This window comes from Salminus brasiliensis, chromosome 4 (assembly GCF_030463535.1).
Source record: "Salminus brasiliensis chromosome 4, fSalBra1.hap2, whole genome shotgun sequence".
Taxonomy (NCBI): domain Eukaryota; kingdom Metazoa; phylum Chordata; class Actinopteri; order Characiformes; family Bryconidae; genus Salminus; species Salminus brasiliensis.
This window is the reverse complement of record NC_132881.1, coordinates 49,423,703-49,449,073: the sequence shown is the minus strand read 5'-3', so window position 1 is coordinate 49,449,073 and position 25,371 is coordinate 49,423,703. Positions and strand designations below refer to the sequence as shown.

The 25,371-nt window shown below is 49.4% G+C and overlaps 1 protein-coding gene across 1 annotated transcript in view; it reads left to right on the top strand.

Moving 5' to 3' along the window:
• The first annotated feature begins 814 nt into the window (after window positions 1-814).
• coro2aa (coronin 2Aa) overlaps window positions 815-25,371 on the top strand; it is a 38,510-nt gene continuing 13,953 nt past the window's right edge. The window contains exon 1 of the mRNA XM_072678613.1: window positions 815-1,008. The gene's annotated coding sequence lies outside the window, so the exon portion shown is untranslated. The remainder of the gene's footprint in view (window positions 1,009-25,371) is intronic.

Here is a 25,371-nt window from a genome sequence, read left to right as displayed (position 1 = left end):
AGAACTTCACTCACGTTTCCACACACTGCTCATTAACTTATCAACTACACCGTCCCAAACTGAGATAATTTACTTTAGACGAGAATGATTTCATCTGTTTGCTCTTAATTAAACTTGTAAAAAAACTATGATTATTATTATGATTATTATTTTCACTTCATCCACCTTCTTCTTCCTCTGGCAGCGAGATAAGAAAGGAAAATGTGAAATAAATTTAGGGAAACGTGACAAAAACACATGTTTTCTGTCAGATTAATCAGATTAATCATTATAATAATGTATAATAAATTCCTTAGTGTCATTTTAAAGAGAAGTAATGTGATAGTTAGCTGGCAGTTAGCATCATGCTAGCAGTTAGCATCATGCTAGCTAACTAATGGTAGGCGGTACTATTCTGTTAGCATCGTTAGCTACATTAGCCTTAGCTACAACTTCAGGCACGAAGCATGTCTGAAATGGCTACATTTGGGTATATGTGCTTTCTGTCAGCTCAGTAATCACATATATAAGCTGTGTACTGTTAGATTTGGTTAGTTAGACAAACTCTTTATTATTATTTTATTATAATTATTATTATTATTATACAGTTAGCTAGTTAGCACCGTGCTAATCTGTGTACATGGCTAGCTCTTAGCCCTGTTAGCTCCAGGGCGGAGCTGCAGGAGCGGAGTTCCGGCTCGGGCGGGTCCGGGACGCAGGGGGGCTGAGCGGACTGTCTCTTTAAGAGGGGCGCTGGGAGGCTCTGCGGTGGGAGGAGCTGCTCCTCCTGGCTGCCCGGGTTCTGCTCGATGCTGAGGGCATGTGCCTGTGCGCTGCTGGTTCTGCCGGGTCGGTGTGTGTTTGTCTCCTCGCTTTTCCCCCGGGCTCGCCGCTAATGTGTGTCCGGTAGCTACGCGCCGGTCAGCTGGTCAGCAGAGAGCGGGACAGCGTCGCTGGAGAGCCGGGGAGCCGCATTGGGACTGTCCTTCACCTGCTGTCTCATCTACAGACTGCAGGTCCATTACGAAGGTAGGGGAGCATCAGCAGCACTGCAGCAAACACACACACACACACACACACACACACACACTCACACACACACTCACACTCACTCACACTCACACACACACACTCACACACACACACACACTCACACTCACACTCACACACACACACTCTCACACACATACACACACACTCACACACACAAACACACTCACACACACACACACACACACACACACACACACTCACACACACACACACACTCACACTCACACTCACACACACACACTCTCACACACATACACACACACTCACACACACAAACACACTCACACACACACACACACTCACACACACACACTGCTTCTGACCCACTATTCACGTTAAAGTGGCCAGTCCAGACGAGCACTCACTCAGTGTGTGTGACTGCGCCCCTCTTAGACCTCCAAACACACACACACACACACACACACAAACCAGTAACTGTTATATTATTAACACTGGTAAATGCACGCCTCCACCTTAACGTGTGTGTGTGTGTGTGTGTGTGTGTGTGTTGCACCTGATTAATTAAAACTCCAGTAGTTTAAACACTCAATAATAAATATATTTCTACACCAGCAGCTTATTTATTTATTTATTTATTTATTATTTATTAATAATGTAATCTGGAACCTGGTCATAAGGTTGGTTTGACGGCCTGTTCTGGTCCTTCTGATGATTTAAAACCCAAATGCTTTGGGATTCAGTGTGCAGTGTCCTTTACACCATATTTACCCAGTCCGTCCAGCTCTCCTGCGGTTCGGTGTGTTTGGGCGGTTCTGGATTGTTTTTGCATCTTATTTCATCTTCAATCCAGTTAAGATCCTGAATTAAGCTTCTGAACTCTTAATAAATAAATATTTCTTTATTAAAACTGATTCTATGGGGATTTTTAAAGTCTGGACTGACCCCACTATTGGTCATTTAGATGTACGTTACTTTGTTTTGCACTATATTTTAGCCCAAACCCGAAAGCATTCTGCGGAGCATATGGGAAACCCTGGGAGCTGAAGTTTCAGCTGAAGTCGGGCTCAGTCTGTAGTCGGGCTCAGTCTGTAGTCGGGCTCAGTCTGTAGTCGGGCTCAGTCTGTAGTCGGGCTCAGTCTGTAGTCGGGTTCAGTCTGTAGTCGGGTTCAGGCTGATTTGAATGCTTGGAAATTCATATTTTTTTTTACGTTTTTAAAGCCTGAGGGGCTCTCTCTCAGACCCTCTCGGACCCTCTCTCAGACCCTCTCGGACCCTCTCTCAGACCCTCTCGGACCCTCTCTCAGACCCTCTCGGACCCTCTCTCAGACTCTCTCGGACCCTCTCGGGCTCTCTCTCGGACTCTCTCGGACCCTCTCGGGCTCTCTCTCGGACCCTCTCGGGCTCTCTCTCGGACTCTCTCGGACCCTCTCGGGCTCTCTCTCGGACCCTCTCGGGCTCTCTCTCGGGCTCTCTCTCAGACCCTCTCGGGCTCTCTCTCAGACCCTCTCGGGCTCTCTCTCGGACTCTCTCGGACCCTCTCGGGCTCTCTCTCGGACCCTCTCGGGCTCTCTCTCGGGCTCTCTCTCAGACCCTCTCGGGCTCTCTCTCAGACCCTCTCGGGCTCTCTCTCAGACCCTCTCGGGGACTCTCTCAGACCCTCTCAGACTCTCTCGGACCCTCTCGGGCTCTCTCTCAGACCCTCTCGGGCTCTCTCTCGGACTCTCTCAGACTCTCTCGGGCTCTCTCTCGGACGCTCTCGCAGACCCTCTCGGGCTCTCTCTCAGACTCTCTCGGGCTCTCTCGGGCTCTCTCTCGGACCCTCTCGGGCTCTCTCTCGGACCCTCTCGGGCTCTCTCTCGGACCCTCTCGGGCTCTCTCTCGGACCCTCTCGGGCTCTCTCTCAGACTCTCTCGGGCTCTCTCGGGCTCTCTCTCGGACCCTCTCGGGCTCTCTCTCGGACCCTCTCGGGCTCTCTCTCAGACCCTCTCGGGCTCTCTCTCGGACTCTCTCAGACTCTCTCGGGCTCTCTCTCGGACGCTCTCGCAGACCCTCTCGGGCTCTCTCTCAGACTCTCTCGGGCTCTCTCGGGCTCTCTCTCGGACCCTCTCGGGCTCTCTCTCGGACCCTCTCGGGCTCTCTCTCGGACCCTCTCGGGCTCTCTCTCAGACTCTCTCGGGCTCTCTCTCAGACTCTCTCGGGCTCTCTCTCGGGCTCTCTCTCGGACTCTCTCGGGCTCTCTCTCGGGCTCTCTCTCGGGCTCTCTCTGGCTCTCTCTCGGACCCTCTCGGGCTCTCTCTCGGACTCTCTCGGACCCTCTCGGGCTCTCTCTCAGACTCTCTCGGACCCTCTCGGGCTCTCTCTCTGACCCTCTCGGGCTCTCTCTCGGACCCTCTCGGGCTCTCTCTCGGACCCTCTCGGGCCCTCTCTCAGACCCTCTCTCGGGCTCTCTCTCGGGCTCTCTCTCGGGCTCTCTCTCGGACTCTCTCGGGCTCTCTCTCTGACCCTCTCGGGCTCTCTCTCGGACTCTCTCTGACCCTCTCGGGCTCTCTCTCAGACTCTCTCGGACCCTCTCGGGCTCTCTCTCGGGCTCTCTCTCGGGCTCTCTCTCAGACCTTTTTGGTGGCGTTCAGGTGGTTCATACCGAGTTTTCCTGCTTTTGCTAAAATTCTGAGTGTTAAGCTGTGGAGGTGTTCAGGTTGTGGTCATACTGACACGTCTTCCGTCTTAAAACACAGTGAATGAGTGTTTTTACCTGTTTAAGCATGAATGCCTTTGTACTGTATCTCCCCTCAACTACGCGACTGCGTTGGGGTCCGGTGTGTGGAGCAGAGCTTACGCCCTTTTGTAAATGTAGAGTTCCCTCTGAACGCTGGTTTTATGGGATATTCTGGCGTGTTTATATGGTGTGAGGCCTGGAGCCCTTAATGTTGTTGCTCAGGTTGTTCTGGTGGCCTAGCCCAGTCCTCCTGGTTTGCGTGTGCCTCTTATTGAGGTTTGGGGTTCTGTGTGTTGAGCAGGTTCGAGCACTCAGTAAAGGAAGCCTCACCGCTGTCCGCTGGGTTTACAGAGGGTCTAAAGCCTGGAGCCCTTGCTGGTGGTCTGCCTCAGTCATTCTAACGTACATTCATTTATTTTATGCTGTATTTTACCAAAACCATCCAGCTGTTTTGAGGTCCAGATGTTTAATATTGTAGTATCACTATTAAATGTTATAGTTGTGTCTCAGCTTTAGTTTTATCAGAGACCGAGACCTACACACACTCCCAGCCCGAGGACACGGCCTCACTGTCAGCAGGGTTTATTGAACAAGATGTAATGTGTGTGTGTGTGTGTGTGTGTGTGTGTGTGTGTGTGTGTGTGTGTGTGTGTGTGGGGGGCTACACTTTGTCCTTATTATCACACACTTAAACCAAACAAACAAATAGAGTCCAGTAAAGCAGGTCAGGTACAGCAGAGTCAGCTCAGTACAGTGTGTGTGTGTGTGTGTGTGTGTGTGTGTGTGTGTGTGTGTGCGTGTGGCAGCTGCAGGGTGGTTAATATCAGACAGGCGGTGTTGTAATGGGGTGGAGTGTAATCTCTGCTGTCCTCTGAAGTCTGATCATAAAGCCTCTATCAGTGGTGGGTTTTACAGCAGTGTGAGTCGGTGTGATCGCGGCTCACGGTTCACCCGAGCTTTATCTCCCCTTTATCTCACAGACCAGCACCGCACGCCAAAACCAGCTGGGAGATCAGTTTCCAGTGCTGGTGTTTACACGTAGAACAGGTTTCGTACCTGCAGCAGTGCGGGCGCGGGTCCCAGCTGTGCTGTGCAGCTGAGAGAGGACCTGGCTCTGAGGCAGCTGAGTTCTGCTCTCTGATTGGTCCGTGGGGAGGAAGCGAAGGACCGTCTCAGATGGCTCCTTCTCTGTATCCAGTGCGCTGTGTGCTAATGTAAGAGGAGGGCGCTTCGCTGTGTCCAGAGTAATCCTCAGATCTGTGTGATGGAAAAGGACTGGTCTGTAGATTAGATCTAGAGGTTCTGCTTCAGAACCTCGGTTCCTCTCACTTCCTCTCTCTCCTTTTCAGTCTCTTTTCTTGGTTCTCCTTCTTGCCCATGATCTTGGGAAGGTTCTTCTTCTGAGTCTCAGTTCTTCTCTGTGGTTCAGCCCCATTCCTTAAACAGGGCCGGGTCCCCAACCTCGCTTAAGAGGGATGAGGGGAAAGAGCGCCATCTACCCACCAGGAGAGCGGGAGAGCACGGCCAATACTGCTCTCTCAGACTCCAGCTGCTGATTCAAAGCGGCATGGCCCGGGGTTTGAATCACGACCCCTCGGGCCTTAGTGATGGCATATTTCCAAGCGTTCATATTAGGTCTGTAGAGTTGAATAACCACCGTTTACAATCGTGGAGAGCAGAAACCTCCCCGAATGAACGACAACACCTCCAACCATGAGGAGGATGAGTTACAACAGCTGGAGACCACGTCAGGTTCCACTACTTTCAGTCAGGAACCGAAAGCTGAGGCTGCAGAGGCTGAACCCAGGCTGAAGACTGGAGAAATGTCACCTGAGGTCTGATGAGGAGCACAGATGGTTGGGTCAGAATTTAGGACCAACAGCATGAATCCACGGACCCAACCTGCCTTGTGTGAACCGTCCAGGCCGGTGGAGGTGCTTCTAACGGCGATTTCCAGCATGATTATTCACCATGTGGCTAAACAAACCCAGTCTCAGTGCTGGTTCTGCCCAGTCACCAGATCCGAATCCAGCAGAACCTCTTTGGGGTGTGGTAGAATGGGAGGTTCTGAGAATAAACTGGGTTCTGAAAGAGATCTGCAGGAAGTGCATGATCACATCAGTATGGACTCTTCCCGACCTCTTGTAGAACCCATGCCACCGAATTGAGGCCGTTCTGAGAGTAAAGGGAGGCCCTATCCAGTATTAGTGTAGTGTTCCTGATGGAGTTCTCAGTCGGGGAGAGGAACACCTGCGAGTGCTGAGGTAGAGCAGGGAGACGGGAGCTGTTGCCAGGTATCAAAGTCCTGAGGGTGCGGCTGACTGAGAGGAGGAGTGGCCGTGAGTAAATATGCCCTTAGACCCTGAACTCTGTCAGGCCTGCTTTTTCCACCCGCCTTCTCTCAACAGGAGAACCTCTCCACGATCATGAGGAAGAACCACTGAGAGGAACCGAGACTCGAAAGGAGAACCTCCTTAAGAACCACTGAGAGGAACCGAGACTCGGGTTCAGTGTTTTTAGGGAAGAGTCTTGGTTTCTCCTGGTGGTTCTTCATCATGCTCTTGTGGAGGTTATTGTTGTGAGTCTTGGTTGCTCTCAGTGGTTCTGCCTTACAGTCTTGTGAAGGTTCTCCTTATGATTATGATGAGGTTTCTCTCCATGGTCTTAGGGTTCTTCATGCTTGGTTCCTCTCATTAAATCATCCACCGTCTCGGTTCCTTTCAGTGGTTCTCTGTGATGCTTTTTGAGGAGGTTCTCCCTCTGAGTCTCTCTCTCTCGCTTAGTGGTTCCTCTTGATGTTCTCCGTGTTCTTACAGAGGTAGTCCTTATCGTTCTCCGTTCCTCTAAGGTTCTTTATGTCTGTGGAGTTTATCTCTCTCTGTGGTGCTCGTTAGCAGGCTTCACCCTCATGTCTGGACTAACGCGCCTGTAGGAGCTGAGCGTGGGGTGTTTAGGTCAGCAGAGCGGCGAGAGAAGCAATTAGAGAGGCCGGTTGTGCACCAGCTCTCTTCCTCTCTGTAGACCTTTAGGATGGAGTCACTCAACCTCGCACACCCTGAGTCAGCACGGCTCGTTATGATGGCGTAGCGCTCGCGATAATTATTTCATGGACATTGTCGGAGAGGCTCGGTGGTTACTCAGTGTCTCTGGCTGTGTGTGTGCAGTGGATGATTCTCTGTAAGCTCCAGGAGAATGACCTCACCTTCATCTGCTTCACTGCCGTCTCATCTGAGCCTTTGGAAACAAACTCCTTCTGAGACGCAGTTACATTACATGCCCAAAAGTTTGTGGACACTAATCAATGTAATTCACTACTTTAAGTTGCACCCATTGCACACACACAGCTTGTCTAGTAGAGACAAGTTCTGCCAATAGAATAGGACCATCTGGAGCAGATTAACATCATGAACCATGCTTCCTAATAATGCCAGGCGTGGGCTAGTAGAGGGGTATAAAGCCCCCCAGCATTGTGGAGCAGTGGAAGATCTGTGTTCTCTGGAATGATGATGGAGGAGCTCCATCCAGTACTTTTGGGATGAGTTGTGGATGATGAGGTGGGGTGGTGATCATCATCCAGCATCCTGACCTCACTATCGAATGCCCTCATCGCTGAATTCAGTCAAATCCTCACAGCAATGCTCCTCCTCCAGAATCTAGTAGAAAGTCTTCTTCTCTGGACAGTAGAGACAGTTACTCCAACAGAAGCAGGATCAGCTCTTTAATACCCTTGATTTTGAAGAAACAATGAATGAACGAACATGTCCCAATACTTTTGTCCATGTCTGGTATTTTCAGACAGTGTCGTTTTGGTGGATTCTGTAAGGTAGACACTTGGTGAAGATGGAGGTGGAGGTTTTAAAATTCTCCGTCATGTAATCTGCAGGCTTTGGGAAGTCTGGCAGTAGAAGGTGTAGAAGATGCTGTAGGTGTCAGTTACAGGTGGATGTGGAGTAGCGCTCTCTGGTTGAGGAAGCTTGGTCAGACACTTTTGGCACAGTAGGAACTCTGTTGAACGTCTTTGGGACGGGCTGAGGCTCATTATGGACCGCCTTTTGGATAATCTGGCACTCTGCTGGGCACAGTTAGGAGGAGTTGGAGCTGTATTAAAGGTCTTTTGGAATTTTTGGGATCGGTTGGAGCTTCACCAGAACATCTCTGGGAGGAGCCGGGATGATTGGGCACTATTGCACATCTTTGGGATGAGATGGGGTTTATTATTCAGTGCCTTTTGAAATGGATTGGAGCGTCATTGAATGCCTGAGGCCGTGAGCTGGAGCTTTACTGAACATCCTTCGGGATGGGCTGGAGATTCAGTGAAGCCCTTTGGGATGAGGTGGAGCTGTTTTTGAACACCAGAACATGTTTAAGATGGGTTTAGCTAATTATTGACCCCCTTTGGGCTGGGTTGGACCATTTTGGACCCCCTTGAGCTTCATTGAACCTTTTTGGGATGGGGTGGAGGTTCCTTGAATGTTTTTGGGATGCAGTGATGGAGCTCCTTTGATAAAATGCCTTCCTGGAGATGGTTGATGCCAGCTCCTCTGCTGCTCGGTGTCTGTACATGTTGTAGTGAATAATCTCTCCCAGTTCTGGTGACCTCACTCCGTCTTTCTTCACGACTGTGGGGTGAGGTATTGTGCCTCACCTGCCCTCAGGTAACAGTGCAGCGAGGTGAGCGAATCACCTGGACGTGGTTTAGAACCAAAAACATGATTCATCTCTTGGCTGTGGAGGATCAGTGCTCACACACCGGTAGTAATGACAGGGTCTGGATTTCTCCTCCGTGAATCATAATCAGGGTTTATTTGGTGGAGCAGCTGCTGGAGCATGTCTCTTCAGATAGAGATGCTGGCCGGTAAGTTTTTTTTTATGAACAAAGGACACAAACGAGGGATCGGCTGTTGGATATTTTAAGCCTAATCCAGTTCCGATCCTTTGTTTTTACCACTGCCCCCTCGAGGTAGCATTAACGGACATTGTTGCGGTGAGGAGCATTCTCAGAAGATACCGGAACAGTCTGCAGGGTGGAACATGAGAACCTAATGTGTGATTTATGGTTCTAGTGCTTTGACCTTCTCTAACACCTGATTGTGGCCAATACTGATATCAAAAAGTCTTTTTTTAATATTTTAAAAGCATGAAAAGCACACAATTAAAGCTGACTTGTCCTCATATGTTGCCACAATCCTGGAAGGCTTAAGTTAAGGGGGGCATCCTTCACTGTGTTTATTTACCAAAGCCGCTCTGAGAGGAACTTACTTGCACTCGTTACCTGGTTTTGGCGTTTCGTTCAGCGTTCTTCTAGCAGTTTTCCATTCCACCTTAGACAGCCGGCCAGTTCTGAACCTGTGCCAGAATGTCCCCGCTGCAGCGTTTAAGGTGGAACAGAGAAGTCTAGCGAGAAGCAGCATGAAGCCGCTGCTGACGGGCGCCGCCGCCGCTGCCGCCGCTCTGATCAGTTCCAGTAAAGCTCGGTTTAGCTTTCCTCACTGAAATAAGGTCACAGATGAACTCTGTCTCGGGTCGTTTTCCAAAAAATGAGCGGGTCGTCTGCAGCAGCTGAGGGTCAGATCTATTAGTGGTGCCTAGGAGACGCCAGGTGGGTCAGAACTACAGAAAACCTAAGGATTGGAAGTGGATCAGAACCTTAAAGCCGAATTAAAACAACCCTGCTAAGTAGTATGCAATTGGGACGCAACCGAGAGGAAAATGTAGGGCTGTGTATTGGTGTGAATCTGGCTGCATGTATCCTGATGCAGTGGTTATGGTTTCATATATTGCGATACTGTGAGCCGGACGATATATTACAATTTAAATCAGATTTTAGGAAAACTCAAAATGAACCACAGTCTGCCACCAATCTGTACACTGAATAAAATCATTAATAAATAATAATGAATCTTTAAAAAATCATAAAAAGAATCTTTACAGAATCGCAAAGCATTGAGATGTTTCAATATATCCATATTTTCTTACAGCTCTAATAAGAGCTAATATAATTTTTTTTTAACCCTTAAATACACACACATTTTACTTCTATAGTAAATCCTCATGTCTTCCAGTGCACCCTGCATCCCTAGTAGAGCAGGCCTCCTTCTACTGCAGACTCTGACACTGAACACCAGCACTACTCTGGAAGTTTCACAAGAAAGTGCCGAGTTTCCAAACTCTGAGGTACAGGCTTGGTTTCAGGCCAAACTCGGAGCTTATAGAGGAATGGGTTTGAACGGCGTCCAAAAGCAGGGAGGCGGTGAGGTTAAATGGAGAGAGAGAGAGAGCGAGCGAGATGGGGCGAGAGAGATAGTCTTGAACCCTCTGTAAAAGCCTGTTTTACCTGTACATAATCTCCACACTGCTGCCATTCCCCTGAAAATCCCCTGATCTGCTTCCTCATGAACTCTTGTGCAATTTCACATGTGCAGTCTTGCTCTTCAGATCCATGAAACTGCTTGTATCCAGCCCTCACTTCTGTTCAGATTCGCCTGTGCAGTCCTGACGCAGCACGCTGTGCCTTTAAAAAAAAAAAAAAAAAAATGTAAATGAGGTCTGTTCTGAGTGGCTGATCTTGTGTCTTGTGCCTCATTTAAAAAGTAGCCAGGGTTGGAACACCCCGCCCCCTCTGCTACACTGCTATAGGCTGGTTGGGCGGGGCTAAACTGCTGCAGGCTGAATTGGTTTGGGCTAAAGTGATGGTGAAATGGGTGTGGCTAGAGTGTGGGTTGGGCGGGGCTGAAGTGCTATGTAGCCTGAAGTGTGTGTGTGTGTGTGTGTGTGTGTGTGTGTGTGTGTGTGTGTGTGTGTGTGTGTGTGTGTCACCTAAGCGTTGCTTTCCAGTGGTGCCACAGCTATCCGTCAGTGACTGGGAGTCCCAGAGAGCATAACGGGTAGGACGGCCCTCCCTCTCCCCCATCACTGAGCATGGGCAGTGCCAGCCTGTGCCTGTGTCTGTTAGCTGACTACCAGAATTAGCCGTTAGCGTCTCCTCCAAGCGTGCTGAGCTCAGTGCTGTTGGGTTAGCGGCAGTTGGAGAAGAGGAGGCGGAGCTTCTGTAATGTCACCATGCTAGCCTTTGTCTCCCAGCATAGGGGAGTTCTAGATAATGTGGGGACTGGGAATGACTACACTGGGGGAAGTGTGTGTGTGTGTGTGTGTGTGTGTGTGTGTGTGTGTGTGTGTGTGTGTGTGTGTTGGGGGGGATGCATGTATGGTTCAGCAGTAGGATGTGAGTGGGCTTTCTGACGGTTACTAAATCCTCTGTGTGTGTGTTGCGTAAGCAGAGGGTCATCTGCATGTGACAGACACACACACACACACACACACACACACACACACACACAATAACCGATTCTGTCACAACCTGCCTCAGCCTTGCACGCACACACACACTGCTCATGTGATGGGACCTCCTGTTTCAGTGCTGTGGCTGCGTGTGTGTGTGGCTGCGTGTGTGTGTGGCTGTGTGTGTGTGGCTGAAATGCTGGGCTGCGTGTGTGTGGCTGCGTGTGTGTGGCTGTGTGTGTGTGTGGCTGAAATGCTGAGCTGCGTGTGTGGGGCTGCGTGTGTGTGTGGCTGCGTGTGTGTGTGGCTGAAATGCTGAGCTGCGTGTGTGTGTGGCTGCGTGTGTGTGTGGCTGCGTGTGTGTGTGGCTGCGTGTGTGTGTGGCTGCGTGTGTGTGTGGCTGAAATGCTGAGCTGCGTGTGTGTGGCTGCGTGTGTGTGGCTGAAATGCTGGGCTGCGTGTGTGTGGCTGTGTGTGTGTGGCTGAAATGCTGGGCTGCGTGTGTGTGGCTGTGTGTGTGTGGCTGAAATGCTGGGCTGCGTGTGTGTGGCTGCGTGTGTGTGTGGCTGCGTGTGTGTGTGGCTGCGTGTGTGTGTGGCTGTGTGTGTGTGGCTGAAATGCTGGGCTGCGTGTGTGTGGCTGCGTGTGTGTGGCTGTGTGTGTGTGTGGCTGAAATGCTGAGCTGCGTGTGTGGGGCTGCGTGTGTGTGTGGCTGCGTGTGTGTGTGGCTGAAATGCTGAGCTGCGTGTGTGTGTGGCTGCGTGTGTGTGTGGCTGCGTGTGTGTGTGGCTGCGTGTGTGTGTGGCTGCGTGTGTGTGTGGCTGAAATGCTGAGCTGCGTGTGTGTGGCTGCGTGTGTGTGGCTGCGTGTGTGTGTGGCTGAAATGCTGAGCTGCGTGTGTGTGGCTGCGTGTGTGTGTGGCTGAAATGCTGAGCTGCGTGTGTGTGGCTGCGTGTGTGTGTGGCTGAAATGCTGAGCTGCGTGTGTGTGGCTGCGTGTGTGTGTGGCTGCGTGTGTGTGGCTGCGTGTGTGTGTGGCTGAAATGCTGAGCTGCGTGTGTGTGGCTGCGTGTGTGTGGCTGCGTGTGTGTGTGGCTGAAATGCTGGGCTGCGTGTGTGTGGCTGTGTGTGTGTGGCTGAAATGCTGGGCTGCGTGTGTGTGGCTGCGTGTGTGTGGCTGAAATGCTGGGCTGCGTGTGTGTGGCTGTGTGTGTGTGGCTGAAATGCTGGGCTGCGTGTGTGTGGCTGTGTGTGTGTGGCTGAAATGCTGGGCTGCGTGTGTGTGGCTGCGTGTGTGTGTGGCTGCGTGTGTGTGTGGCTGCGTGTGTGTGTGGCTGTGTGTGTGTGGCTGAAATGCTGGGCTGCGTGTGTGTGGCTGCGTGTGTGTGTGGCTGAAATGCTGAGCTGTGTGGTTTTGAGGACATTCAGTGAAACTACATTTGAATTTTGAGGTGAGGATCAGGTCACTGTGTGTAAACGTTACATTATTTACTCTGCTCCTGAGTTTACAAGTGTTTCTTCAAAACAGTACACCCCCAGTGTTTATCTGCTATCAGAATAATCACTACTAATATCACTCCTACAGAAAGTGGAGGTGGTTCTCCATCACTGTGTTCATCATTAGAACATCTCCAAAGTTCTCCTCATGGAGTCTAGTGTTATTTAGAGTTCTCCTCAGATCAACACCTGGTTTGGTGGTAAATCAGGGCTTAATGATGGTAAATCAGGTGAGCTGCTGCTGCTGCTGCTGCTGCTGCTGCTGATGGAGGTGAACACATCCTCCACGCTGTGCTGGCTGGACTGGGGGGCGTCCAGGAGAACCCTGGAGGAACCGAGCTCTGTTCTTCAGACTAGCTCACCGACAAGATCTCACTACTTTCTTTCTTCAGAATGAGGGGAAAAAAATTCTATATATATTCCATTCAAATTTCCCCCTTCTCCTACTACAGACTGTACCGACTTCTGCGAACTCACCATCCGAACAGAAATATAAATATAAAAAAAACTCTACTGATGAGTGTGAGTGTGTGTAATCTGATGGCCCACTCACACAGGGATTACACAGAGACAGTGTTTGGATTTAACCAGTGCAAATCCAATACACACACACACACACACACACACACACACACACAGGCGTGCGCACACTCGTCTCCCACACACACTCCTGAGGGCTGGGCTGAATGATGCTGCTTTGTTACAGAACAGTAATGCAGTCTGTTGGTTGTTCCAGTAGTTCCAACCCCCCCCCCCCCCCCCTCCCCACATGCAGTAAAAATAAATCATAAATACTATTATACCAAATAGTAGCATTATTTCTTAAATCTAATTTTTAATGATTTATATATTAACTTATATTATTATATAATATAACAAAGTAATAAAGTAATTAAATCAGTCTCAGTCTGGAACGTCTCTGAGCTGCTCGTACGAAGGAGGAGTGTGCTTGTGCTGTCGGTCCAGAAAAGAAGTAGACCACCATATCAACCACCAAGCATACCATAGCAACTCTTTAGCAACACCCTGTAAGTCCATCTGATACTCTAATCATCTGATGATGAGCATCTGTTGATAAAACTACCTCCACCATGTTTGGAGGCTGTACTTTAGGCTGAACAGCACATTACTGTAATGCAGAGCTGGGCAGTATGAGGATATTTTATCATATGGTGATAAATGTTGTCATGGTGATACATGGTGATAAGCTGTTCTGATCATATGGAGGAGACTATTAGTGTTAATAAACACTGATCAGCTGCAGGGCTCATTACTAACAGTGTGATTAGACTGGGTTCATTAGATGAAGAGCAGCAGATGTTGAGTATAAATCACTGTGTTCAGTACAGGAGAGGATCTGAACAGTAGTTTATAAGAATCTGTCACTACTGATGGTTTTAGATGGTAAAGCTGTAAAGCTGCAGTAAATCTGAATATCTGTAGAGCTCTCGTTCTCTCTGGCATAAACGTCTAGAAGAGTCCGGGCTGTTTAAACACTCTAAAGGATGAGAAGCTTCTGTCCTTCATCCTCCAGCTCACTGTGGCCTGCTGGGCAGCAAGGACACTCCTCATCTATTATTGACGTGTGTGTGTGTGTGTGTGTGTGTGTGTGTGTGTGTGTGTGTGTGTGTGTGTGTGTGTGTCTGTGTGTGATCATTTCCCGTCATGACTGTCTTGTACTGATTTTCTGTCACAGGTAGACGTGTGTGTGTGTGTGTGTTGCTGACTGGGCGGCTCATTAGACCGTGGTCAGTCTCATTGACCATCTGCAGGTTCTGAACTAGTTGACCTTAATAATTCACTGAAGATAAAAGATCTGAGCTCCTAGTACCGTATAACCCCCCCCCCCCTGTGTTCCTAATCAACCCACCCAGAAACAAAAACCATTCATTTTAATTAGAGAAGATCATCAACAGCCAGAACATTAAGACCACCTTCCTAAAATGTGACCTCTGAAGGGGTCCTGCTGTGGTCATTGGCACCAAGACCAACATCAGCAGCAGATCCGTTAAGTCCTGTAAGTTGTGAGGTTGAACTTCAGTGAGCGTCAGCGATGACCCGTTCACTTGTTCGGACACTTTTGGTAGGTACTGACCACTGCAGACCAGGAACACCCCACAAGACCTGCTTGCTGATGTTCTGGAGATGTTCTGACCCAGTCATTGTCTAGAACATCACAGTTCAGTGTCTCAGATTCTTACTCTTGGCCATTTTTCCTGCTTCATCACCTTCATCACCTTTAAGACCCGTCTGATCGCTCTCTGACTGATATGTAGCTCCACCCCTCGACAGACAGGAGTTTTCCACTGTAGCTAGTTTTAATGTTATGGCTGGTTTGAGTTCTTTCCCTCTGTTTTGTGTGAGGAGGTTCTGTCCAGAGCGGAGCGTGTTCCCAGCCTGGGAGACCCTCCCGGCAGCAGTGCTGCTCTGTAATGCTGTTAGCTGATGGAGATCTGATCTGATTATAGAGACCGTCCTGCTGCACCGTCAGCTTCATACGGGGAACACAGCTCGTGAGGGCCAACATGGAGTTATTACTGGAACCAGAAATATGTGCCTTTGGTCATCATCTCATGTTCCAGTACCAACACGGTCACTGCCAGTTTTCCCAGCAGTGGGACAGAGGTTTCTCCAGATTCCTGCTGAAGCTGTACTTTAGCCTGGCTAGCTCTCACTGTGAGCTGTAGAGGATAGAACTACCTCCACCATGTTTGGAGGCTGTACTGTAGCCTGGCTAGCTCTCACTGTGAGCTGTAGAGGATAGAACTACCTCCACCATGTTTGGAGGCTGTACTGTAGCCTGGCTAGCTCTCACTGTGAGCTGTAGAGGATAGAACTACCTCCACCATGTTTGGAGGCTGTACATTAGCCTGGCTAGCTCTCACTGTGAGCTGTAGATGATGAAACTACCTCCACCATGTTTGGAGGCTGTACTGTAGCCTGGCTAGCTCTCACTGTGAGCTGTAGATGATGAAACTACCTCCACCATGTTTGGAGGCTGTACATTAGCCTGGCTAGCGCTCACTGTGGGCTGTAGATGATGAAACTACCTCCACCATGTTTGGAGGCTGTACTTTAGCCTGGCTAGCTCTCACGGTGAGCTGTAGATGATGAAACTACCTCCACCATGTTTGGAGGCTGTACTTTAGCCTATAATAATAATACAGGAGTGAATTCTGGGACTTCTACACATACCTCAGTCTGCTATGGGATGAATCTGGAGGCATTTCTGTCCCACTGCTGGGAGGATTGGTAGACAGCGTTGCTATTGGAAGATGAGAAGATGACCAAAAGCATTTTCTACTGGAAACCAGTTTAACCACTGAAGATACCTGTGTTGGCTCTTATGTGCTGTATTCCCTGCATGAAGCCACACTCGTCCAGCTGTCCTGTATTCAGCTTACTGTTTGTGATTGGATCGTTACCTGCCCTCATAATAAAGGCTATTATGGGATGTACACCGTCCATACAGCCGTGCCAGACCTGCTGGATGTCAATAGCTGTATTGATTGAGTGTAGAGTTTCCTCTGCTGGGGGGGGCAGCTGCTGTACACATTAATTTCCTGGTGTATGGCCGGTATTGACCCGAGCCATAAAATGCTGGATGATATCTCAGCAGGTTCAAGGGCCCGGACATTAAAGAACCCGAATCCTTCGTTTCTCTTGGGTTTGATGTTTCCTCTTCATCCCTTACTACTAAACAGACTGTACCTTTAAGACTGATATGTAAATGAGCTCGGTTTTGATTGGCGGCCCTGTATTGTGCCTTATTCTAAAAGCAGTGCAGGGTGGGGCCTAAATGGCTGTAGGCAGAGCGTGGCTGTAGGCAGAGCGTGGGTGGGGCCTAAATGGCTGTAGGCAGAGCGTGGGTGGGGCCTAGGCGGCTGTAGGCAGAGCGTGGCTGTAGGCAGAGCGTGGGTGGGGCCTAAATGGCTGTAGGCAGAGCGTGGGTGGGGCCTAGGCGGCTGTAGGCAGAGCGTGGCTGTAGGCAGAGCGTGGCTGTAGGCAGAGCGTGGGTGGGGCCTAGGCGGCTGTAGGCAGAGCGTGGCTGTAGGCAGAGCGTGGGTGGGGCCTAGGCGGCTGTAGGCAGAGCGTGGCTGTAGGCAGAGCGTGGCTGTAGGCAGAGCGTGGGTGGGGCCAAGGCGGCTGTAGGCAGAGCGTGGGTGGGGCCAAGGCGGCTGTAGGCAGAGCGTGGGTGGGGCCAAGGCGGCTGTAGGCAGAGCGTGGGTGGGGCCTAGGCGGCTGTAGGCAGAGCGTGGCTGTAGGCAGAGCGTGGGTGGGGCCTAGGCGGCTGTAGGCAGAGCGTGGCTGTAGGCAGAGCGTGGCTGTAGGCAGAGCGTGGCTGTAGGCAGAGCGTGGGTGGGGCCTAGGCGGCTGTAGGCAGAGCGTGGGTGGGGCCTAGGCGGCTGTAGGCCGGGTGGCCCACTCTGTTCCCTCTTCTGCTGTCCTAAATGTTAATTGAATGTGAGCTTCTGATCGATTAGTAATTGATTGGCCATTCCAAGTGTGTTGCTCACAGAGCACCAGTTACAGCATGCCTGAGACTGTCTGGGCAGTGATTGACTTGTGGCAGTAATTGGGTTAGCTATGTGTTATTAATTACCCATAAACCACCAGATCTGTTCGTTACAGTCGGGCAGATGTGAACATGAAAAAAAATACTACTTTTAAGGAGGCCAATATTTCAATAACCAAAAACATCTAATAAAATGTTATTGTAGAAACGTATAAATATATAATAATATTTTCATCAATCAAATAATGGAAGCATTTTCTTTTGATGTCTGTGTAGAAATAACATTTTCACCAGTTTGAAGAATTACCCACAAACCAAAGAACCCTTGCAGAGCCGTTTTTACAGTGTTGGGGATGGGAAATCATTCTGAGAACTCATAACTTAAAATGATGCTAAAGAGTGGAAAGTAAGATTAGAGGTAAATGTGGACGGGGACCAATCATCCTTCTCAGTGATCATCTGTTCATTATAGACCCACAACAGCAGAGCAGTGGATAATCACAAAAAGACTAAAGTCACTTTAAAATTCTAAATATTAAAAATCTATCATTTATATTTGAGGTCAGCTGTGGTTCATTTTACTGTAAACACATACATAGACAAACCTTCTGCATTTACCAACTAGCAGAAGAATACGTGATCAGAAGGGGGTTTTCAGTCTGTAAAGTCTCAGGGTCGCTGGTTTGAATCCCAGTCATGCTGCTAGCCATCGGCAGCCGAGGCCCAGAGGAGCACAATCGGCCTCTCTCTCTCCTGGTTGGGTCGATGGCGCTCTCTCCCCCCACTTCGCTACTTTGCGGTGCTGGCCGTTGCTGGCGTCTGCAGGCTGGTGCGTTAGAGCCGGGTACGCTCTGCTTCCCTCCAGGTGCTTGGTTGCCTGGTAACACTGCAATTTTGGGAGGGTACGTACGGGTTGGGTAATTGGGGGTCCAATTTGGGGAGAAGATGGGTGAAAAACAGGAGAGGGTGGGTGTTTACAGCAGACGCAGCCATGGTCACATTTTTAACACGGGTTGGAGTGTCTTTAATATAATATTATTATATTACGGTAATTATGATTATACAGATGATCTATCGAGGTGTGTGTGTGTGTGTGTGTGTGTGTGAGTGTGTGTGAGTGAGTGTGTGTGTGTGTTACGTGAATGTCGCTTTGCTGTGTTTGAGCCTTAAATGGTCAGACAGTATTTGCCTGGCAAAGCGTCCTCACATGGAGCCCATATGGAAAAGAGGCGTATGCAAATTCGCGTCACTCAAACCTGTGCAAATGTCCGGAACCGCCTCCAGCCCAGCGTCCAACCCTGCGCCCAGGCTCCGGGTCGCTGTGCGCTCTGCTGCTGTAAGGAGATCCAGGGCTCTCGGTTCTCTGTATGTTAAATCAGTAATGAAGGACAAGCCTCGCCCCGTGTCCGGCGTCACGCTGCCGCTCCGTTCCCTGTGATTAGAGCCACAGTTCAGCCCAGAATCAACAAACACTTTCATCAGCCAATTAATCAATCGCTGTTTTAATCAATCGCTGTTTAGCAGTTCTAATAAACCGGGATTTAATGAGGAACTAAAATACTAATAATAATAATAATAATTACCAACTTAAACTAAAGTCAATGAAGGTAAATAACAACATTTACATATTTAAATATTTTTACATTATTATAGGCTAAAGTACAACCTCCAAACATGGTAAATCTAAATTTATTTTAATTTAGATAGTTTTTTTTTTTTTTATTCACTTAAATGTTAATTATAATATTTTTTCCCAGTATAATAGAAATTTAAGTAAATTTAAAACACCACTCTAAATTAAAATAAATCTGCCTAATTACCATAATTAGCACGGCTAGCATGTATGTTTGAGCTTTCCTTTAGATGTATTAAGCAAATGGGTCTAGCCGCTAGCAGCGAATGTGTGATGTCATGCTAGCTTCTGTATGTTGTTAGCAGTGCTAGCATGGCTCTCTACACCATGTGATTGCTACACGCTGATGTGTACTGTTAGCAGCGCTAGCAGGCATGGTTATGGTTAGCAGTCTGCAAATGATGCCGCATGGCAAATAATGGCTGCTAGCCTCTATTTGTTGTTAGCCATGCTAGCAAAGCTTGTGTGGAGTGTAGAGAGAGTGTGCAGAGTAATTACATTTTATACACTCTAATAACACTCTATGTTGAGTGTATGCTAATGTCTTTACAGTGGTGGTGAATAGAGCCGGAGGTCGGTCGCCATGACTACAACACAGAGACAGCCCATAATTTATCTCCTATCCAAACCCACCAGTGCAGCTACACGAGTCTTCTGAGTTTTATATGGAGTGATGATGATGATGATGATGATGAAGGTAAAATAGTGAATAGAGAATCTGAACTAATGCAGTTCTCTTTAGGGACTACTTTCTGTAGCTGCACTACACCCTGCAGCATGTATCCCTCCACCATTTTAATGATCTGATTTTAAAAGCAGGTTCTAGAGCCGAACTCTTCTCAGAACTCTGGTAGAACCGTGTCTCAGGCATCAGGCAGCGTCTTCATCACCGCGAGGTTATCTAGAACCGAGCGTTTGTTTGATAGAATTGAGAAACTGAGATTTTTTTGGCTTCAGAGTGACACTGGGAACAACAGGTGGTGATTTAACTAGCAAATTGTGTGTGTGTGTGTGTGTGTGTGTGTGTGTGTGTGTGTGTGTGTGTGTGTGGTAATCTGTTTTTAATAGGTGTGTTAAGGTGAGGGCAGACACTGAGACCATGAGGTGTTTTTGCAGCAGCTGGGATCCTCTCTGTGTGTGTGTGTGTGTGTGTGTGTGTGTGTGTGTGTGTGTGTGTGTGTGTGTGTGTGTGTGTGGCTAAATGCTGTTGCATCACCCTGTAATCCGCGCTGCAGCCGTTAGGAGCCCCGGCGCGGCGTCGAGGAACAGGGCGCTCTCAGAGTGGAGCAGTGTAATCTGATTGGCTGTGGGGGATTCACCTGGAAAGACACTGCCATTGTCTGCTGAGGGGGATTACAGCACCCCCCCCCCGAATTCCACAGCACAGAGGATGGGCACTGCTGTAGTGCGGAGACGCTGTGTTGATTGCACACGTGCTTCACAAACTAAGAGTTAAATGTAAGGTTCTACTTGCTGGCGTTCTGAGTGCTGATTGGCCAGTATTCTAGCTACTGAGTGCTGATTGGTCGGTGTTCTGCCTACTGAGTGGTGATTGGCTGGCGCTCTGGCTACTGAGTGCTGATTGGCTCACGTTCTGGCTACAGAGTACATGACTGGCTGGCGTTCAGGCTGACTGAGTGCCAGTTGGCCTTTGATCCAACATAGCAACAGTGGGCTTCTACATAGCAACCATTTTTTGATGTGATTTTCTCCCGTTCCTCCTTCTGTGTGCCAGAGTACCTGTATTTCATCACCTGCATGTAGTTTACTGCCCATAACTTTACCAAAATACCACCTGGGACACCATGGCAACCACTTAGCAACCCCACAGAAGCCACCTTGAATGCCGTAGAAAGTGCTTACCACCACTTGTTTCTGGAAGTTCAGGTCAAGGATATATTGACTGTATATGTGTGTATAAAAACATTACGGGCCCTCTGGCTGCACTGTGGACCCCTGGGGACCCCACTTTGAGACCATGGCTGTAGAAGCTCTGGAAGCGTATCTCCATTGCAAAAGCTGAGCTTCAGCAGCGGTGGGGCTGCGGCCTTTATCCATCTGAATGCCACAACAGAGCTTTCTGTGGAGGGAGTGTCCCGCTTGTGATGACAGACGACCCCTCTGGATGTACTTAGTGCTAACGCTGATCCCTTTCTCACACTCCCTCCCCCAGCACACACTGGAGCAGTCTCAGCGGCTTAAACCAGGTGTTTCACCGTCAAAACAATGGGCTCACCTGCTCCTCAGGAAAGATGAAGTGTGAGCTAATTACGGCTCCCTTCCTGCTCTCTGAGGCAGCGCTGAGCTAGTTTCCCACCATTAGCCTTTAGCCGTGGGCCCGTATTAATCTGAACGCTCCAGGTCAGGAGTTCCAGCTCTACACCATATATCCAAAAGTTTGTGGACAACTCTTCTAATAAATGCATTCAGCTACTTGCACATTTAAGATGTGCAAATGCACACAGCTTGTCTAGTCCCTGTAGAGAAGAAGTACTGCCAATAGAATAGGACTCTCTGGAGCAGATCATCATCATGACCCTATTGGCTCCATGCTGCCTAATAATGCCAGGCGTGGGCTAGAGGGGTATAAAGCCCCCCAGCATTGAGGAGCTGTGGAGCAGTGGAGGAACTGTGTTCTCTGGAATGATGGTGGAGGAGCTCCATCCAGTACTTTTAGGATGAGTTCGGGATGATGAGGTGGGGTGGTGATCATCCTCCAACATCCTGACCTCACTAACGGCGCTCTTGTTGCTGAATGCAATCAAATCCTCACAGCAATGCTTCTCCTCCAGAATCTAGTAGAAAGTCTTCTTCTCTGGACAGTAGAGACAGTTACTCCAACAGAAGCAGGATCAGCTCTTGAATGAGCAGGTGTCCCAATTGCTGACATCTGTGTCAGTAAAAGGTGCAACGTAAGGTAGCTGAATGCATTCATTAGAAGGGGTGTCCACAAATATTTGGACATCTAGTGTCAAGGTTTTTGTGAGGAGATCTGAAGCTACTGAAGAAAGGAATCTGGATGTGGAGATGAAACCAGCTTCTGCTCATTTACTGTCTTCCAGAATCAAGCGTCCAAAAAAAAAAGTGCTGTCCCAATACTTTTGCATGTATAGCGTACGTGTAAATGAAGACTCTCAGCTTCCATTAGTGGTTTCCTGAGGGGTGAGGGTCCGTCTACAGCAGGGGTCTTCAGTTCTCTTGTCCTCAGGAGCCGCTGTCCTGATCACTTCCTTTATCATACACACCTGGTTTAAACCCCACAGGTAATTGTCTCCTTGCTGCCCTTCAGCAATTATTGGGGTCCAAGCACTGAGTGGCACTGAGTCAGCACATATGATGGGCAGTGTATTTAGACTGGTGTTGGGTTACAGAAGGAGATCACACTAGAGGAGTCCCTGTAGTGTTAATCTACGGATTGACTGACACACACACACACACACACACACACACACACACACACACCTGAAATAAGAACTCTGTGTATGTGTGTTATCAGTCTCCGCTTTATCAGACTGGGAGCTGGACTCTGACCTCAGGTTAAAAGGTGTGTACGTGTGAGTGGGTGTGCAAGTGTGTCCATGCATGCTCACATTTCAAGGTGTGTGTGTGTGTGTGTGTGTGTGTGTGTGTGTGTGTGTGTGTGTGTGTGTGTGTGTGGCTGAGCAGCCTCACTACTCCATGACACAGCTGTCAATCACACACACTTACTTAGTGTGCACTGAGGTGTGTAAACAGCTCTTTCTCACATAAAACAACTGAAGTTACAAATAAAAAAAAAAAAATCACATACAGTGGCGTGCAAAAGTTTGGACAACCTCGATCGCAGTTTCTGTTGCTGTGAACAGTTCCGCATGTGGCTGATTTCTGATCTCCGAGTGGCCTTAAGCTACATATAAAACATCTCCTTTACTTCTGAAGTAAAGGAGCAGCACCCCCAAAGATCTGAGCTCTCCTAAACAATTTACCAAGATCCCTGACTTCTAATGAGCTCGTTAGAGCTGTGGCTCGTTCAGTTATTAGGAAAGGTCAGGAGATGATGGCTCCTCTGGCTCCTCAAACCTCGTCCCAACAATCAGCAGCCAGGAGCTCCTCTAAGCAGCTGCCAAATACTCTGAACATTACCCGAACATTACCTGAGCCGGTTCCTCAGTTCCTAATGGAATTAGGAAATGACAGTTAACAGGAACGGTGGAGGTTGAGCTGAGACAAGCTGGACGGCCAAGAGGACTTTCAGAGAGAACTGCTCGAAGGATTAATAAGAGGACTAATCAGAAAGTCCTGTTAGACTGAAAAAACCTTCAGGAACATGGATCAGACTGTGGAGGCGTGGAGCACTTTTCTACTGAGCAGCAGAACCTGTCCTAATATGACCTTCATGGAGGAGTCATCAGAGGAGAACCTCTCCTGTGACTCCCCACAAAGTCATTCAGGTTTTCAAGCCTGCAGTGATAAGAAAAGGAACAGAATTTCATGAAAAGACCACTCCTCCAACTGTTAAACACGGGGGTGGGTGGGTCGAGCTTTGGGCTTGTGTTGCAGCCAGTGGCACTGGGAGTGGAGGGAGAAGAATGGATACCATTTAAATACCAGTAAATTCTTCAGCATCTGTAACATGATCCTAAACACACCTCAACATCCTGCCCTGACCCTCACAGTCCCCCTAACCTAAACATCATCATACATAAAAAAGCAGATCAGCGAGAAGACCCAAGAACCTCACAGAACCTTACTACAGATCTAGAACCTTCTGCAGAAAGAACGGGTGAAAATCCCCCAAACAAGAGCTGAAGGACTCTGAGCTGCTGCAGGAAGCGTTTCTAAGCTGCGCTACGCCCTGAAGGGGGTGTGAAGATGAAAGCTGGGGTGTTTTCGAGGCCTTCAGGTGCTTTGAGCCGCATTCCTTTACTGGTGATCCCTCAGCGCACACTCAGGAGCTCCTCAGCTACTGTTACACCGCCCGTCACGTCAGTCTGCGGCCAGAGGAGTAACTCGGCTAATGAGTCAGAAACCCCGACTCAGCGACGTCCCTTCCTTCAGGCTGAGAGAGAGAGAGAGAGAGAGGGGTGGGAGCCTTTAGGACCCTCCTGATCCTCCCCCTCCCCCCTCAGGACTCTACTCAGTACTTTTTTAAAGTAAACTATTTGTGATGATCCAAAAGGTGACTTCACACTCGTCTCCTCCCGTACATGTAAAGCCAGCCACTGCCTCTTGTCCAGCGGGCAGCCGCCACGCTCGGAGGAAGGGGCCGGGTCCCCAGCTCCACCGCACCAGCTAACAGACTGCTGTGCCGGCCAACATTGCTAGGGAGTCATAGGGGATAGAGCGCCATCTACCCACCCGGAGAGCGAGCGAGAGGGAGAGCACTGCCAATTGTGCTCTCCCAGACTCCGACTGCTGATGGCAAAGCAGCATGGCTCGGGATTCGATCCCGCGACCCCTGGACGATATTAGACCTTAGCGTTAGGCGAGTGTGCAACTCTGCCGTACGGACACCCAGGGGAGGTTCGTTTCACCGCTTCGGTGCCAGGACAGGAAGCGGTGAAAGCCAGAGTGGACTGTGAGCACACAAGCCTGGTGGGCAGCCATTGCTGCGGTGCCCGGGGAGCAGAGGGTTAAGGGTCTTGCTCAAGAGCCCAGCAGTGGCAGCTTGCTGAGCCTCGGGTATCGAACCCACAACCCTGTTATCAATAGCCCGGAGCTCTAACCGCTGAGCACCACTGCCCCTCATCGGGTCAAGCCAGGCCAGGTTCAGTCTGTAGTCTCCTCATCAGCCTGGAGTTGTCAGTCTCTCAGTGCTGAGAGATCCTCACCCCCCTCCCCGATCCTCAGACTGACGTGCAGCCGCTGAGCGGAGAGCGCAGCAGCCAGCGTAGTCTAAATATACTCTGTTTCAGACGCAGATCCTCTGATCTGGAAATGGAGCTCAGTCGTTTTTGTGGAAGTAGAGACGGTGAGGAGAGGTTCTCTCACTGCTGCGCTCGGTTCAGTTCCTCACACCCCACTCTCTGAGGAACCCTGACGTTCCTAATGGGTTTTTTTTTTTTATCTTCGCAGAAACAGGGCGGGGTGGATTCTTCTGCAGAGGGACTGAAATTCCACCTCCTCCTGTTAGCATCTCACCGACACGGAGTTTAACCCTCTAAAGGTTCAGCTCAGGAGATGATCTGATTACACACTCAGTCATGTTTGGTATCTGACGCTGTTTTCATCATGATTCCTGATCTTGTGCCCCCTCACTACCTAAATAGATCTGAGCGGTCAAGGCATGGACTCCATGTGACCTCTGAAGGGGTCCTGCTGTGGTGTCTAACGTGAGCAGTAAGTTGTGAGATGGGACCTCCATGAGTTGCTGGATTGCCATTTGTTTTTTCTTGGAGCACTTTTGGGTGGTCCTGAACCCCCCCCCCCCCCCCCCCCCCCAAAGACCTGCCTGATGTTTTGGAGATGACTGGTGATGTTTGAACCAGGTCGTCAATACTATTTGCTTCACCTGGCAGTGGTTGTAATGTCATGGCTGGTTTTCTTATGTGAGCCGACATTCGTTAGTAGTGCTGTCATCAGAAGGTTGCGAGTTCCATCCCCTGTGATGCCACAGCCATCCTTCAGTGTGTAAGTGTCCGGCCCTCTTTTCTCTCTGGGTGGTTAGGACGGTCCTCCCACTCCACCCATCTCTCAGCATGGGTGATGCTAGCCAGTGTTGTTTGGTTGTGAAGATGTGGTGGAGCTTCTACATGTGCCC